This window comes from Bombus huntii, unplaced genomic scaffold, assembly GCF_024542735.1.
Source record: "Bombus huntii isolate Logan2020A unplaced genomic scaffold, iyBomHunt1.1 ctg00000212.1, whole genome shotgun sequence".
In the NCBI taxonomy this organism is placed as follows: domain Eukaryota; kingdom Metazoa; phylum Arthropoda; class Insecta; order Hymenoptera; family Apidae; genus Bombus; species Bombus huntii.
The window spans coordinates 30,001-37,480 of record NW_026099437.1 but is presented as its reverse complement, the minus strand read 5'-3'; the positions used below and the strand labels follow the sequence as shown (position 1 = coordinate 37,480).

The 7,480-nt window shown below is 48.4% G+C and overlaps 2 non-coding genes across 2 annotated transcripts; both read left to right on the top strand.

Moving 5' to 3' along the window:
• The first annotated feature begins 559 nt into the window (after window positions 1-559).
• LOC126877674 (small subunit ribosomal RNA) lies at window positions 560-2,482 on the top strand. Its single transcript, XR_007695240.1, has one exon. It is a non-coding gene; the product is annotated as a small subunit ribosomal RNA (ribosomal RNA).
• A 3,379-nt stretch (window positions 2,483-5,861) lies between these two features.
• On the top strand, window positions 5,862-6,016 carry LOC126877671 (5.8S ribosomal RNA). Its single transcript, XR_007695237.1, has one exon. It is a non-coding gene; the product is annotated as a 5.8S ribosomal RNA (ribosomal RNA).
• Window positions 6,017-7,480: the final 1,464 nt, after the last annotated feature.

The following is a 7,480-nucleotide window of genomic DNA, read 5'->3' as shown; positions in this document are numbered from 1 at the left end:
TTGTACTAACTGAGCATCGATTCATTCAAAAGAGTATAACCGTCTGCTTTCTATAAAAACTTCTGCTTTCGCAGAAGTATCCGATGAGGCGGTAGGAGCGTACTATCTTTGCGTAGTATGTCTTCTGCCGAAAATGTTCTACCGATTGAAAGAATATTCTTACGGTATGTCCAGCGCGACGCACTGGGATACGCGCTTGTTCGTTCAGCGTGAGGTGCGTATACGTGCTTTACCGCTAAGATATTCTAATAAGTCTTTTTACACGAAGACAGCATTATGGAAATGTTCCTTTAGAAGTACGATTCTAAACATTTTATATAAGACTATGAGAAAGAGAGAGAGAGAAGAGAGGAGGTGGAGTTGAGAATTACAAAGTGGCTGCGAGCGGCGTTCGAAGATTATTACTGAACTATGGGTGTATCTCGAACGTCGCTAGGAGATATATTTTATAGATATATCTATCTTAAGAACGAAAAGTCTCGTCGTACGGTGCTTACGTCCCACCTACGACACGAAGAGAACTTAAACGAAATTTATAAGAATTGTTATACGAATAAGATCCCTGGTTGATCCTGCCAGTAGTCATATGCTTGTCTCAAAGATTAAGCCATGCATGTCTCAGTACATGCCGCATTAAGGTGAAACCGCGAATGGCTCATTAAATCAGTTATGGTTTCTTAGATCATACCTACATTTACTTGGATAACTGTGGTAATTCTAGAGCTAATACATGCAAACAGATTCCGACCAGAGATGGTAGGAATGCTTTTATTAGATCAAAACCAATCGGTGGCGGATGGCTCGTCTGTCCGTCCATCGTTTGTTTTGGTGACTCTGAATAACTTTGTGCTGATCGCATGGTCATCTAGCACCGGCGACGCATCTTTCAAATGTCTGCCTTATCAACTGTCGATGGTAGGTTCTGCGCCTACCATGGTTGTAACGGGTAACGGGGAATCAGGGTTCGATTCCGGAGAGGGAGCCTGAGAAACAGCTACCACATCCAAGGAAGGCAGCAGGCGCGCAAATTACCCACTCCCGGCACGGGGAGGTAGTGACGAAAAATAACGATACGGGACTCATCCGAGGCCCCGTAATCGGAATGAGTACACTTTAAATCCTTTAACGAGGACCAATTGGAGGGCAAGTCTGGTGCCAGCAGCCGCGGTAATTCCAGCTCCAATAGCGTATATTAAAGTTGTTGCGGTTAAAAAGCTCGTAGTTGAATCTGTGTGTCACAGTGTCGGTTCACCGCTCGCGGTGTTTAACTGGCATTATGTGGTACGTCCTATCGGTGGGCTTAGCTCCTCGCGGGCGGTCCAACTAATATCCCATCGCGGTGCTCTTCACTGAGTGTCGAGGTGGGCCGATACGTTTACTTTGAACAAATTAGAGTGCTTAAAGCAGGCTACCTTCGCCTGAATACTGTGTGCATGGAATAATGGAATAGGACCTCGGTTCTATTTTGTTGGTTTTCGGAGCCCCGAGGTAATGATTAATAGGGACAGATGGGGGCATTCGTATTGCGACGTTAGAGGTGAAATTCTTGGATCGTCGCAAGACGGACAGAAGCGAAAGCATTTGCCAAAAATGTTTTCATTAATCAAGAACGAAAGTTAGAGGTTCGAAGGCGATCAGATACCGCCCTAGTTCTAACCATAAACGATGCCAGCCAGCGATCCGCCGAAGTTCCTCCGATGACTCGGCGGGCAGCTTCCGGGAAACCAAAGCTTTTGGGTTCCGGGGGAAGTATGGTTGCAAAGCTGAAACTTAAAGGAATTGACGGAAGGGCACCACCAGGAGTGGAGCCTGCGGCTTAATTTGACTCAACACGGGAAACCTCACCAGGCCCGGACACCGGAAGGATTGACAGATTGATAGCTCTTTCTTGATTCGGTGGGTGGTGGTGCATGGCCGTTCTTAGTTGGTGGAGCGATTTGTCTGGTTAATTCCGATAACGAACGAGACTCTAGCCTGCTAAATAGACGTAACTTATGGTATCTCGAAGGCCCCCGGCTTCGGTCGGTGGGTTTTTACTACCAACGTACAAACAAATCTTCTTAGAGGAACAGGCGGCTTCTAGCCGCACGAGATTGAGCAATAACAGGTCTGTGATGCCCTTAGATGTTCTGGGCCGCACGCGCGCTACACTGAAGGAATCAGCGTGTTTTCCCTGGCCGAAAGGCCCGGGTAACCCGCTGAACCTCCTTCGTGCTAGGGATTGGGGCTTGCAATTATTCCCCATGAACGAGGAATTCCCAGTAAGCGCGAGTCATAAGCTCGCGTTGATTACGTCCCTGCCCTTTGTACACACCGCCCGTCGCTACTACCGATTGAATGATTTAGTGAGGTCTTCGGACTGGTGCGCGGCCAATGTGATAAGCATTGCCGATGTTACCGGGAAGATGACCAAACTTGATCATTTAGAGGAAGTAAAAGTCGTAACAAGGTTTCCGTAGGTGAACCTGCGGAAGGATCATTAACGATACGATACCAAAAGAATTTGACTTGAACACATATAAAAACTATGAAATATATATCACAATGGTCGGTAAGGAGCCGTACTCCTCCTGTATCGACGAAAGTATATACGACGTATTAACAAGCTATATACTTTAACAAACGAAAACGCCAGGGAGCTTGGCAACCTCCGTTGGCACGAATAGAAATATTCTTAAGGAGGAGACGACCCTCCAGCTACGGAATTATACGAAGAGAAGGTGGCACTCTCTCTCGATCATCGGGATGAAGAGATATATATATACAAGTATAAAAACGAAATGCGAATGAAACTTATTCGAGGCGCCTGCGTGAGGTCGTAAACAGAAAGACCCGCCGTCTCCGAATAAAACATATAACATATAATATATATATATATATGAAATTCTAATAAAAGGGAACTCTAGCTTCGAAAGAGCCAACAAAAGTTAAGGCTCGATATCAAACGAAAAAATTACGATGGAAACCAGGTGTAAAGAGAAATGCAGTCGTGGCGCCTGCGAGAGGCCGTACACAGAAAGACCCGCCGTCACGATCTCGTATTTCGTATTTGCATCGTGGAAACCGTACAAACGAAATATAAAAGTCCATGCAAACTAATAAGAAAATCTCTAAAGTGCCTCGTGTCGGAGTGATCATGCTCGCCTATTCTCTTCTATGTTTCGTGGTCTGTGTTGCGTTTGTTCTCCTCCTAGCAACGGGACATATCGAAGACTCCTCTTTGGGATCGAACGAAGCGTCTAGAACGAGTCGACGAGAGCGAAAGAACTTGTAGCGAGTCGCGCAGAGCGAAAGGATACCGATATACATCTTCGAAGGTTCTCTTCGAAGATCCATGGATACCTTCTGCGTCGACTTCTCTCGTCTCTTTCATCGAAACTCTCGTCGTTCTCGAAACGTGCTTCCTACCCAAAGGGCGTGTGCTCTTCGTATGTCGTTTCGTTCGAAATAACGAAACCACGTGTAACATACTCGTGGATCGGGTAACCTAGAACGAAGACGCATCGCGTGGATGTTGGCCCGCTATGCGACGATGACCGATGATGATGATGATGATGATGATATGATGATGATGTCGATGTCGACGACGACGACGATGAAGACGATGTGTAGCAACGATTCGTAACTAGTCTAGCCGAAGTTCGTTCAGAGGGGAACGCCGCCGGCTTCGAAGCCTCGATGTCGTGAGTCGGACACCCGTGCCGTCGCTAGAGTTTTTCAAACTCTGCTTCTGGATATTGGGACGAAAGACCGCTCGAGGACGACGACAGCCGTGCGTGCGTATCCCATCGAATTTTTTTTACACCACCTGAACGAGACTAAAGTTTCGTCTAGTTGATCGTCTACCGTCGCATAATGTATATTATATACCGTTCAGAGGGGACCGGCTGTCTATCCTCGTTGTCGTGAGTCGGACACCCGTGCCGTCGCTAGAGTTTTTCAAACTCTGCTTCTGGATATCGGGACGAAAGACCGCGCGAGGACGACGGATGCGAGTCCCATCGAATTTTTGACTTACACACTACCTGAACGAGACTTAAAGTTTCATATTATATACCGTTCAGAGGGGACCGGCTGTCTATCCTCGTTGTCGTGAGTCGGACACCCGTGCCGTCGCTAGAGTTTTTCAAACTCTGCTTCTGGATATCGGGACGAAAGACCGCGCGAGGACGACGGATGCGAGTCCCATCGAATTTTTGACTTACACACTACCTGAACGAGACTTAAAGTTTCATATAATATACCGTTCAGAGGGGACCGGCTGTCTTTCCTCGTTGTCGTGAGTCGGACACCCGTGCCGTCGCTAGAGTTTTTCAAACTCTGCTTCTGGATATCGGGACGAAAGACCGCGCGAGGACGACGGATGCGAGTCCCATCGAATTTTTTATTTACACACTACCTGAACGAGACTTAAAGTTTCATCCAGTTTGTCGTCTATCATCGCATATATAATATACCGTTCAGAGGGGACCGGCTGTCTATCCTCGTTGTCGTGAGTCGGACACCCGTGCCGTCGCTAGAGTTTTTCAAACTCTGCTTCTGGATATCGGGACGAAAGACCGCGCGAGGACGACGGATGCGAGTCCCATCGAATTTTTGACTTACACACTACCTGAACGAGACTTAAAGTTTCATATAATATACCGTTCAGAGGGGACCGGCTGTCTTTCCTCGTTGTCGTGAGTCGGACACCCGTGCCGTCGCTAGAGTTTTTCAAACTCTGCTTCTGGATATCGGGACGAAAGACCGCGCGAGGACGACGGATGCGAGTCCCATCGAATTTTTGATTTACACACTACCTGAACGAGACTTAAAGTTTCATCCAGTTTGTCGTCTATCATCTCATATATAATATACCGTTCAGAGGGGACCGGCTGTCTATCCTCGTTGTCGTGAGTCGGACACCCGTGCCGTCGCTAGAGTTTTTCAAACTCTGCTTCTGGATGTTGGGACGAAAGACCGCGCGAGGACGATGGATGCGTGTCCCATCGAATTTTTGATTTACAAGACACACACTACCTGAACGAGACTAAAGTTTCATCGAGTTTATCGTCGCATAACCCGTTCGGAGGGGACCGGCTGTCTATCCTCGTTGTCGTGAGTCGGACACCCGTGCCGTCGCTAGAGTTTTTCAAACTCTGCTTCTGGATATCGGGACGAAAGACCGCGCGAGGACGATGGCTGCGAGTCCCATCGAATTTTTGTTTTTTTTTTTTTTAAAGAAAAAACACCACCCGAACGGAGATGTGTTCTATCTTTCGTCGATTTTTCATGCTTTCAGTCGGTCGCGTGGTCGCCATCCGTTCGGAGGGGATCGCCGGCTTCGAAACCTCGATGTCGTGAGTCGGACACCCGTGCCGTCGCTAGAGTTTTTCAAACTCTGCTTCTGGATATTGGGACGAAAGACCGCTCGAGGCGGACGGCCGCGCGAATCCCATCGAATCTTTACTATCACCCGAACGATGGAGAGATGCACGCGCGCTGTTTCTTGAATAATTGGACGAGAGAGTAGAATCAAACACATATATAACATGGGCTAGCCACCGTGCTTACTCGTTCGCGAGATCGTGTGCTGTACAGAGGATTCAGAATCGGGTGTATATATCCCCGTCGTTTCCTGACGAACGGAGCTTCGATCTCGATGGTTGTTATATATCATAATGTACTTTACGCCCGGCCGGCGAACGCGCGTATCTTCGCGCGTTCGTCGTTTTCTTTTTTTTTCGAACGTTTTTGTGTCGTCAATCCTATGGCGACTTCTGCGCGTTCGATTCCCGTTGGTCGAACGTGACGGAACTCGGCTTCGCTAGAACCGAGAAGAGTACATTTGAGTATTGAACTGTTGTAAATTTATAAAAGATTACCCTGAACGGTGGATCACTTGGCTCGTGGGTCGATGAAGAACGCAGCTAATTGCGCGTCAACGTGTGAACTGCAGGACACATGAACATCGACATTTCGAACGCACATTGCGGTCCACGGATACAATTCCTGGACCACGCCTGGCTGAGGGTTGCTCACGTAAACCTAAGACTGCTTGCGTTGCGTATCGTTACTCTCCGTATCTGTCTCTCTCTGTCCCTTCTTGCCTTAACAACCCGCCGTCGTTCTTCTTTATATAAGAGAACGTTTCAGAGTCGGACGAAGGTACAAGAACGAGGATACGAATAAGAGCGGACGGAGAGAACATACGCGACGTACGAGCGATTGTTGGACGCTCGTCGGCGTTCGTCGCGGTCGTGCAGAGACCGTGCAAGTCGTACGCATGCTCGATATATAATCTATCGTGTTCACGGGAGACTACGAAACTCTACCTCTGTCTCTCTCTGTCCCTTCTTGCCTTGACAACCCGCCGTCGTTCTTCTTAAAAATTATAAGAGAACGTTTCAGAGTCGGACGAAGGTATACGAAGGGATACGAATAAGAGCGGAGAGAACCGGTCACGGACCTGCGTGAGTGCTCGCGGCGTCGTGAGTCGTCCTTACGAGGGCGACCGCCCGCTTATGCACCGCTTCGTGTATCGGTTATCGAACGTATATACTCGTAGTGTTCTCCTCGTGACCGATTTTTTTTTCATATCAGGCGATATATGCTACGTTTGCCGGTGTTCGACGCACGAAGGTCCGCGCCCCCGACGTCGTCTTAAAAGAATATTATATTTGGCGAGACTGAGAGAGAAAGCAAATATGGGAACTCGGTCGAGAGAGGAGAGAAGAGAGAACCAAAAAAAAAACCTAAACTCGATGGCGTGCGAAACTTTGCCATAATCTACCGTCTTTTCTTAAGACTCTCGTACAGCCCCAGGGATCGAATGCCCACTCCGTCTCTTCGCGAAAGCGACTGACAACAACGAGGACCGTCGCATCGATGGGTCGTCGTTGCGTTTTACACGCTCTGTGCTTTTTTACAAGCCCCGAAAGTATCAGCCGTAGATCCGGGAACGCACACGCGAGATTTCTTCGAGCGCTCTGACGACTTAGGGAGGTATGATCCCCAGCGTCGCGCGGAGATCGGAGAGTACACGTACTCGTATCGGGACGAATTTTCCCCGTCGTCGTGTATCTCTCTGCCCGCGCGCCTGGCTCCCGAAAAGCCACGTTCGTCGGAAATCTTACATATTATATATGTAACGCGTGTGCGAACTAGCGTGTGTCTAAGATCGGCTATACACGGGTGCTGCTGTAACTACAAGCTCGAGGTGTTTTCCGCAGCGTTTCTGTACCCGAGGAAGATGCGCATGTGAGTCCGTTACGAAGTTGTTCGTACGGTCGTCGTCGTCGGAGAGATCGTAGACGAGGAAGAAGACGATCCCCTTTGGCGAGGCTCGAGAAAAAAACTTTGAGAGAGACGAGGTATACACGCGCGTACGACTATGTCGTGCGCGCGTGTGATTTTTTTTTTATGGCAATTCGACGCTTCGAGAATAGAGAAAAGAGAGTGTTGGTCATCCCATGCCTCTTCGTCGTCTATCGCTGGACCG